This window comes from Aquila chrysaetos, chromosome 14, assembly GCF_900496995.4.
Source record: "Aquila chrysaetos chrysaetos chromosome 14, bAquChr1.4, whole genome shotgun sequence".
NCBI lineage: Eukaryota > Metazoa > Chordata > Aves > Accipitriformes > Accipitridae > Aquila > Aquila chrysaetos.
This window is the reverse complement of record NC_044017.1, coordinates 87,209-97,583: the sequence shown is the minus strand read 5'-3', so window position 1 is coordinate 97,583 and position 10,375 is coordinate 87,209. Positions and strand designations below refer to the sequence as shown.

Sequence of the window (10,375 nt, the reverse complement as noted above, 5' to 3'; positions counted from 1 at the left end):
AGGAGGCCCTAAATTTTGCATTCAGCATAGCAAAATTATCTTCTTTCAACAGGAGAGATGTACAGTGATCTTCCTCCTGAAATACCACATAGTCCTGTGGTTCAAACACTTTAAAAAAATGAGAGTAGGTACTTCAAAAGGTGTCAAGCTATGGCGAGCCTGTATCTCAAATTACTCACTTGCATATTCACATGCTGCAACTACAGAATTGTGCCACAAAGGAGATTTCCTCTCCCTTTTCTCTACATTTAGACAAAGGATCAGCTTTACGAAATGGGGAAACCTACTGTGAAGTTCTGAATCAGGGACGTAGGGTTTTGTATAAGTACTGAACCCTTTTACAGAAATCCTTGGCTCTTTACACAGTGAATAACAAGGGCCTTGCTGAGACATCTGAAAGCACTTCTCCCCCTGCTTTGAAAGCCTAGGCACCTCACCTTCACTTAGCTTACTATAGCAAAGAGCCTTACCTTCAGTACATTGTCACACCTGTTTTAGAGCCCCAAATACGTCTGCAGATTCTGGTCTTGAACATTTTCCCTCAGACAGCTTCCACACTGAAGTTTCTGTCTCTGCCAGTGTTACAATCTTCATTACCCACCTGAACTCCTTCAGTTTCTTTGACTCTCTACAGGCTATTTTTTCCCTCCTGCTTAATTTAGTACCTCCAGCATTTGCCCTATACTCCCTGCTTTTAATTTGGAGGCATTTGATGCTAAGAGATAAGCCTGTGGCAGATGTAATTATCCAGCAGGATATTAGTCACTTGTTACTGCCACCTACCTGTCCTTTGTCATACCAGAGTGCTGTGGCTGGGAAGGGAGAGCTTGGAAAGCCTTTCACCTTCCTTACAATTATTTCTTCCTAATAAATAGCTGTGTGGAAGCTAGACACAAAAATCAGAAGTTTAAACCTGAAACCTGAGACTCATCAGTCCTGTAAATCAATAGATCTGACTCACAGAACCTACCCCATGCTTTATGTCTGTTGCTGGCATCACCATGTTGACTTTTTAAACTGAAAAGAACAAATATAATCACCTAGCTTGTCCTTAGGCTTCTACTGTTTCCTTCAGGCCGGTACCTTCAGCTGGACCCAGACACATCTTTCAGAAAGTCATCCATCTTGATGTTAAAGCTTCAAAAACTGGAGTATAACTGAAGTATAAGCTTTACTGTTACTGATTTGTCATTGATTTGTTATTAGTTAGAATTAATCATATTTAGTTTTAATATTTTAGCAAAATCATATGTATGTTGTATTTTATATATTTAACCACCAACCAGTGTCTGCTGTGAAATCCCCTGTATAGCCCCGTATCAAGACCGGAGAAATTGGCTAAAATCATCTAGTAGGAACATTTAGAACTTAGATAACAAGATAAAGAAATACCTGACAACGGGGTGGTGTAAGAGTTGTCAGTACGTTACCTGACAACGGCCTGTTTGGAACGCAGCGGCCGATCCCCAAGGATAGAATGTGCGGTACAAGGCTCCTGGAAGGTCCCTGGCTAGAGCTGTTAGAGATAACCACATAGCTACTGTCAAAAAGGATGGATTGCACCTGTTGCCATAACATCGATGAAGAAATCATAAACTCTAGACGAACTTTGCTTCATTATAATACCAAAACACACCTCCTGGTCAAAAGCTACCCGCCTCCAAGACTTACCACGCCTCGGAGAGACCTTCACTGCGTCTGCGTAAAGGACATTTACATATGCTAATGATTTCCCGGAAGTTTAATGAATATGTATAACTTTTCTTGGAAATCTAATGAATATGTATCAACAAGTCTTAATATAAGGTGTATTGTTTTAGTGACAGGTGTGCGTGGTTCGTGAGAGGACTCGCCCGCGCACCCGGCCGTCAATAAAGAAGTGTCTGCTTATCTACACTAAATTGGTGTTGATAAGTTCTTCATTCCAAGCTTTTTGGTAACATTACTGTTTACATTTTGTAATATTTTTGCATCAGTTTTCCTAGTTTCAGTTTGCAGTCTTCGCAGCTCTTTAGGACACTTGTTATCGTAATGCTGCAGGTGAAACTCACATTGCATTTGGACAAATAGATGATGCATCTGAGAACCGCTAGCTCTCTTCCATCCAGGGTAATGGAGTGGACTGGGACTTGGCTAAGCAAGCTGTTGAACCACTCCAGATCACAAGGATGCTAGGCAACACTGTATACAGAGGCTTCCAAATAACTCTGTGTAGACTCAATTCACAATAATCACTGAATCACTGGCTGGACCTGAAATTACCCTCACAGTGGCTTCCTTGCATCAGGCTTCTGGTTTCACACAGGTTTACTAGTTCAGATACAGCACTGCATCTGTGTTGGCTCCATCTGTTTACCTCGTTCTGTATCAGAAATGGAAAATCCTTTTACCAAGACTGCTGGAAAGTGTTTCTGCAGAATTTCCCTCAGATACCTGTGACCTTATCCACCCTCCCCCTGCCCCAGCCATGCTGGATCTGCACTGGCTTTATCCAGCATCATGCTGGTGGCTCTGTGTCACTCTTCCCGGGGCTGCCAGTAATGGGAATGAGTGTTGCGAGGTCTGGGCTGCATTTGCATGCAGCAGTTCAGGAGCTCCTGAATGGCACATTTACTGACTCAAGATCCAAACTGTGCAAAGGTGACTACTTCTGGACACATATAGCCATACTCACATGGCACTGCACTTGAGTTTAAAAGCCCAGCTCACAGAAATTGGCTCTGCACTGAGTTAGCTAACTGTCTTTGCAACAATTATTGGAGTGATTAATCAGCAACTGGATAAACCACCCACATATAATTCACAGTTGATTATAGTTTATTTTGTCGGACTGTGCTCCAAGATTGAAATTTTATGTAATGCACAAGCCAAGAGTGTTTCAGCTAAATTCCTGGTGGGTATTTGCAATCAAGATACCACAAGGGGGCTTGATACAAATGTTGACTTTTGCTCAAGGGCTTATGGGAATGATGGGGTTATTGTAGGTCAGCATAAAATGCAAGGATGTCAGAGTAACAGCCCAGCTTCAGCCAAAGCTGACACTGAAATTCTTAAGATGCTGTTCAGTGAAGGGAAATCTTGCTCTTTTGGGGATTGCAATTTGCAGAGGTACGGTTTGGATTTGTTTGGTTTTAAAAATGAGCCTCCAAGGTGGAAGAAGACAAAAGTGCTTCTCCACTTTGCAATGGAAGGCACATTCTCTGAGGAAAAATGTTTCAGTTGTACAAAACCAATGACACATAAGGATTGGGATGGCTTATAAAGAACCTTTGCTCTCAGGTGCCCCTGCAAGTCTTATTATTTGGTACCCTGACATTAACGCAACCAAAGGTCCTATGGGTCCTACCTTTGCCACATTTGAGCATAACTGGTAGCCAAAACTTTATTTTGAGAATTATCAAAATCTTAATTAGATGTTTCTGTGAGAAGAAAAATCACTTTCTTAAATTAACAGCTGGTTTTGTGTATGTGCAAGTGACTATACGGATTCCAAGAAGATGGCTCAGTTAAAGACCATTCTGTGCTAAACTAATATTACAAGGGGAACAACCTTTAGACATATCGTATTAATGTAGTAAATGAGGGCAAAAGGCCTTTAGCGACTGAAAACAACCTACAAAAATTCACAAAAGAACTCAGGTTTGCGGTTGTGTCATCGAGCTGCTTGACAACTATCTTTACTGCTGTACAACTCTTGTAGGCATCTGAAATGCCATGGTAACTATAATTTTATGGATAAACTTACCCTTAATATCTGCTGCTAGCTTCACCCTGAATCAACTGCAATCTGGAAGCTGGTAGACATCTCGCTGATTCTAATTACTCATTAATCATACTGCCCCTCATCTTGCCTCTAGAATCCAGTCTGGAAGATGCTGTCAGAATCCACCTCTGCAATGGAAAATATACAGTAGCTGTGCAGGGGACACTGCTGCTGATCACAGCATCTCATACGACATGTGGGAAACCCATGTTCATATCCACCCAGAACTAGGTCCCACAGTGGAAGTGGGTATCTCAGTCTTCTGTTTGTCACATGTGGTCCCTATGACAGGAATCCGTGGTCCCTATGACCTGTGCAGGTTCCCCCCTGAGGGCATAGGGAGAGAGAGATCTGAATCTGTCTGAAGTTGGTATGTTCTGGATGCAGAATACATGGAAGGTGAAAATGGAGACGTGCAATGAGTCCATCCCCGAACACCACAAGAAGGTATCTTTTCTGCTCAGGATACATACAGTTTCCTCTGTAAGTAGCCTCATCTTGTCGGCTGCGGGCACCACGTGTACACACAAACATACCGGTTCAGGAATATTTCTGTGGGAACATCTACTCTCCAGACCCAGTAATTTTTGGATTAGACCAAACTGTTGGAGATATGCGAGGAATAAAACGAAGGATGCGACTCAACCCCTGTAAGGGTTAATGAGGCGTGACCCTGAGAGAAGGGAGCACCCCGGTCAGCACAAGGGAAGCTCTGCTACTGTAAAAATCAAAGAGCTACTTGAACTTTGAGTGAACTATCCTCACTAAAGGTAGGGAAAGCCCCCTACCAACAGCAGCCCCCCCCCCCGACGGCACACGGGCATAAAAAGGAGGAGGACGCTGCGACCGGAAGCGGAGCCCTGGCCGGCAGGAACCGGAAGGGGCGAGGGGCGAGGGCGCGAAGCTGTGGCGGTGGCGGTGGCGGTGGCGCTGGCGCTGGCGCTGGCGGTGGCGCGGGCAGCGCCGGCGTCCTCCGCCTGCGGCCCGAGGGGTGCGGGCTCTGTGGAGTCGCCGCCCGCCGCTCGTCTCTGCGCAGCCATGAGGTAAACCAGCCTTTCGCCTGCGGGCGCTGCCGGCTCTCCGGGCGCCGGGCGAAGAGCCCGGCTGTGGGACAGCAGGCCGAGCGCTGGGTGAGGTCGAGGCGTAGCGCCGCGTGAGCAGCAGCGGCGCTCCCGGCCTCCGGTGGGCTCGGTGGCTGGGACTGCAGAGATCCAGCTCGCCCCGGTCTCGGGCAGCAACTGGAAGAGGATTATCGGAATTGCCATTTTGCTTTTGCCTGCCTAAGTTCCACGTATATCTTGTCCTAAAGTGCATCACGTCTGCCTTTTTTATAAAAGGCTGCGAGATTAAAAGACTGTGGGGTTCGTGGATGAAAACCGCTCTGTGAGACTTAGGCTGTTTGAGTTACTATTTTTGGTAACGTGTCTGGCTTGTCCATAACTATCCCCTAAATGTTACTGCTGTAGTCATAAGGCAGAGAAACAGGAAGCTTTAAAATTAAGTAATAAATACTCAATTTTCTAATCTAAAAGCTTTCAACACATTTATAGCAGTCATTTTCTTGCCCGTTCTACTCATGTTCTTATTAACTAAGCAGCAGTCTTTCCTGGAAGTGAATATTTTATTTTAATAGCACATACCACCACCTGCTGTAAGCAACTGAAATTGCCTCTGCCACTTTAGAGCCTTTAAAGCTGCATAAAGCAGCCAGTCTTAGATTTAAAATACAGCTAGATTGTTGACGTCTCTCTCTGATGCTAATTTAATTATCTATTCATCCAAATATTTTCTGACCATAGAAGTTTCTAAATTATATATGATTTGTAATAGCTGGAGCTTGACTGTCTCTAAGATGCATAGAAATTTAGGAAACAGTTCCGCTGTAGATATGAAATTGATAGCACATTATTTCAATAATAATTATGAAGATTAACCATTTCTAAATACAGAAAATTCAGTTAAGAAATTAACAATTGCTCCAAGTGAGCAGAAAGTTTTTAATAAATCAAGCCATGAGGGATCAAAAATTCAGAACATAAATTAGTAAAGTATTTATTGTTTTACTCAGTTGTCCATTTGACTCAAAGGAAAGCTAAGGAATGTTCAGGAAATCTTGTTAGAATAAGAATACTGTGGGGGCAAGGGACACATTCTATACAGCTATTTTAATGTGTGCCTCTCCATTTTCTTCTGGTATGTTTGTCTGCCTCCAATTAAGAAGCTGAATTATGTGTAAACAACTTTTTTGCCAAATCCTCAGCAGGCATAAATCCATGTAAGTGCTATCAAGTCAGTGGCTTAGGCTGTTTGTCACAATCTGGAAAATGGTTTCTTATGTCTACTCAAGATTTTGGAGGGGAAAAAAAAAGACATTAAGTCTGGGGGCAACGAGAAAGAAGGCAGAAAAGAGGTTTATGTGTTTTCAATAAGTATGCATGTATAGAAGTAGTACTTACCACTATACTAGAAAGCACAAGTACAAAAGAAGATAATAAGAGAAGCCAAGCAAGTTGTCCTGGAGCAAATCCAGTTTCTGTTCCAGCTTCTACAGGTTGCTTTTCATCGAGAAACAACCCCGGTCATCTTGTCTCTGCTGCCAATCTTTCCAGCACGTGGCTGTCTTGCAGTGTGTAGAATTCTCTCTCTTCTCTGTCCTCGCAGGGAGCCTAACTCCACACCAGCCATGGGCTGCCAGCTGGTGCTGCAGAGCAGAGTCATCCTCTTGCTGAGCTGAACCTGGCTGTAGGCTTATGTTACTGTGTTGCCTGGAACTGAAGAAACACCCTTCTCGTGTTCTCACAGTGTAGCCTGCGGTGCGGCAGGAGCTACCAGAGCCATAAGGATAGCAGGAGGCAATGGCAGCTCTCTCTAGTCTCCTTTCTCCTCCTGCCCACAGCAGCAGCAACCCTCCAAGAGTGAAGCCCAGCAAGGAAAACTCTTTCCTAACAGCTGGTATGTTTGGTGACATAATCACATCTGAAGACTGGTGGGAACAGAGGAGTCTGCAATGTAGACCCAGCTACTTTCTCCTGTACTGCTGGCCTTGCAGCACATGTTTCACTGAGGTTCATGCAGGCTGGAGATTCATAGTGCTAGAGCTGGGTACTTTCCTACTCCTTCATCTCATCACCTAGGCAGCGTCACATGGCAGGGCTAGGACACCAGTTCCCTCACTAGCCCATGCCAGGGTGTTACTCCTGTTAGAGTGTAACTAAGGCACAACTACTATTTGGCCTAAAACACAGAAAGGCTTGCCCACCCTACTGCAAGTTATCTCTCAGGACATTGTGGGCTTTTTCACTACCTGCCCATGCTAATGACAGGAACCACTTGTGTAGTTCTAAGCACTATTATTAATAGCAACAACAATAAAAGTAACAAATTACTCCTTTTCCTTGTTATTTATTTAGTTTTTATGATCACCTGTCTTGTCAATTTGCCTTTTCTTTTCCTTACCAACTCCATTTGCTCCCACTGTTTTACCGACTAATCCCACCAAAATTACTCCTCTCACTCTTTTCTCCTTTTGTCCAGGTCAACGTTTAAGGCAGCCTCTGGACACCTTTTTCTTGGAGGTTTCAGGTGCCATTTCAGGTATAGGCTCTCCAAAACTGAATGCCTTCTCTTTTTTTTTCCTAATACCTCTGTTCTGTTTTTCTTCGTTTTGTCTCCCACTATATTTATAGACTTAAAATCTTTCACTCATAACCATTCTCTTGCTAGACTTGATTGATTTCCCTTTCCCAAAGCTCCCCCTTTCTACCTGTTACAATTTCAAAATGTTTTGCCATATGTTCATGCATTGCTTTCAAAAGCCCCGATGTCTTCCTCCTTAGAGCAGAGCTTCCCAAGCCTTCTTGTCTGAGCAGCACTGCCAGCAGCAGTAGTGCCAGCAGGTGTCACGCCTGGAAAGACACTGGAACACACCTCACTTGGGACTTGTCTATCCTGAATATTGCAGAAAACTGTACATGCTGCCTGGGATCCACTGCATCAGGAAATCCTGATCTCTTTCCTTCCATCTGTTGGTGAATGGGGAAAGGAAAGGCAATCTCAGTTGGCTTTACTTGCATACCCTCATTAGTCAGGATTCCTTCAGTGTCACACTGTGAGTCACCCTTGAGTCAGAATTAGCTTAATAAACTGAAGTAAGGGAAGATTCAAGAAAGACTATGAGTAAAGAGGCTGCTGGGGGACTCCAGGTGATTTGTGCTCCTTGTCACCATCTGAGATACTTCTGTCAATAAGACTTCTCGGTGAGAGAAGAAATTATGGCTGAAAACTTTATGCTACCAGATTGAGCTAAGGACACTTCTTTGTAGAATAAGATGCTGGCCATTGCCTCCCTTCCCTAGCCATTAATGACTAATTCTTACCTCAGTTTTCTGATCTCCTTTTTGTGCAGTCTTTCCCCATTTCATTATTGATCTCTCTTCCCAATCTGTTGGTTGTACTGTTTTTGTCCCTAAATTAATTTCCTTCCTTTTGTCCACTCTGGCCTCCATATCCATCTTTAAAACACACATTTTCTAATGATCCTTCTTATCTTAACCATGAACACTAATACCATCTGTTCCTTTAACACCTGTCCCATGTTCTGACTACCTTAAACTGGGAATAGACCATGTGTTGTTCCAGGATGCACAATGCTAGAAACTGCACTGCACTAGGAACAAATACGACAATTAATTTTTCACTTTTTTTGAGCATGAAAAAGAAAGATCCACCTATTTTGATGTAAGAGCCTTCCTTTTCAGTTAAAAAGAAAAAAAAAAGAGAAAAAAAGAATGACTGTAAAACAATGGCCCAGAAATCCCAACATGTTCTTGGGTGATGGAAGTTAAGCAAACCTCACTTCTGCTTTAGTGATCACCTCTGTCTTAGTCTAAAAAATCCCTGCCTCTGTGGAGAGTTGCCATACCCCTTCAAATATCTAGGCCATTTCCTGTCATCTTGTTGTCACTTAACAACTATGTTTGTTGAGACATGTCTCATCTTGAAGCATTTTCCTTCCCTTTCTACTGTTTTTATAGGTGTCATAATTTATGAGGTACATTTATGTAGGTGCCTCATAAATTAAATATTTTAATATTTATGGGTGCATGTGTTTGATAACACCTCAGCGGCAGTACATCTTCTTTTAAAGCAAGTACATCTTCTGTCATTGTCAGACAAATACATATGCAAGATTAGACAAGAGAATCTCTCTTAGTAACATTCTTTCTGTACAAATATTTTTATTTTTCCTTTTATTTTGTTTTGGTTTAGTCAAAACAGCGTGGAGAATAGTTTACCTGCATTCCAGTTTTATTGCTGCTCTTTCTGTTCTGCTGAACTCTGCAAGTTGTCTCCAAAAATACTGTCTGACAAGGAAATTGTTTCCACACTGTTTTCTGCTTTCACCCACAAGAATCTGTCAACCAAATCCACCAAAAACTGACTGCGATAACAAAATAGTTTGATTACAGCTAGCGTAAAACAGGACCATTTAATCAACGTCAATGGTTGTACCAGGTTGACTTTCATCAGTTAAAGGCTTGGCTCAAAATGTCGCTTGTGTGTAAAGATGTCTAGAATAATCTGTGCATATCAGATGTGAAAACTAAATTTTAAATTTTAATTCAATCCTACACACACTTAAATACATGCCTTTTAAAAATTAATTTAAAAATACAGGAATCAGTAGAACTGCTTCCACACTTAAAATTAACCACACGCTTAAGCAGCTGGCAGGATGAGAGCAACAAAAATGCTACAAGCCAAAGCACTGAATTCCTTTGCCTTTTTTGATAGCCTCTGATCTTTCATCTACTACAAGGATGACACATGAAGGAAATTGTTTGCTCTCAATGCACTAACCGACATGGGTTTTTTTGCTTGTGTTGCTTTGACTTAGCATAAACAGCAAACGCGTTTTCAGCAATGAAAGAGTAATATATCTTCAGGCTCTTTGAAATGCAGAAAACAGAAGAGGTCAATTATTACTGCAGATGCACTGCTTCTTCACGGATGATACCGTCAGAATAAAAGTGATGCTCTTCTCAAAAGTCAGCATTTTGATACAAACCAATGTCCTTCTAATTTAAAAGAAATAGTTATACACATGTACAAAACCATAAAGAAGATGAGTATCTAGATATGTTTCTCTTTTTTGATTTTCCTTTTATTAAAATGTCATTTCTATAAACACAATCATTTGGTTTTCTGTATGACAGTAAGGTCAATTTAAATTTTAACTCTTGATTTATATCACAAATATTCTGCAATTCTTTCTACACATTAGTAATAGTCAGATGTGGCTTGTCTCTGAATATGTCTTGGAAGCTCCGAGTATCTCTAATTCTTCTCTTAGTATTTATACAGGCATAAGGAAACAAAATTCTGCACAGGTGCATATAGAAAAAGGATTGCTTTTTCTGTTTTGACTACTAAGGAGGCATGACCCAGTAAGCAAGGATGCGGGGGTGCCTGAGAGGTCACCTGCCTCCAGGGCTTAAACACAGGACTCCAGGCTATCCAGAGGCATTTCCATCGAGTTAAAATCTACAGCTGGGACCTCTTCTACAGGAGGACACCTATTTTATATATGTGTGTGTATATATGTATATACAA

The 10,375-nt window shown here is 42.2% G+C and overlaps 1 long non-coding RNA gene across 2 annotated transcripts; it reads left to right on the top strand.

Annotated features, from left to right (window-relative positions):
* Positions 1–4,781: 4,781 nt before the first annotated feature.
* LOC115350770 lies at positions 4,782–9,916 on the top strand. 2 transcript variants are annotated; one of them, XR_003926596.1, is made up of 4 exons: positions 4,782–5,146; positions 6,425–6,715; positions 7,298–7,357; positions 7,600–9,916. It is a non-coding gene; the product is annotated as an uncharacterized LOC115350770 (long non-coding RNA). The 2 variants fall into 2 exon arrangements; XR_003926595.1 differs by having other exon boundaries at positions 4,782–5,179.
* Positions 9,917–10,375: the final 459 nt, after the last annotated feature.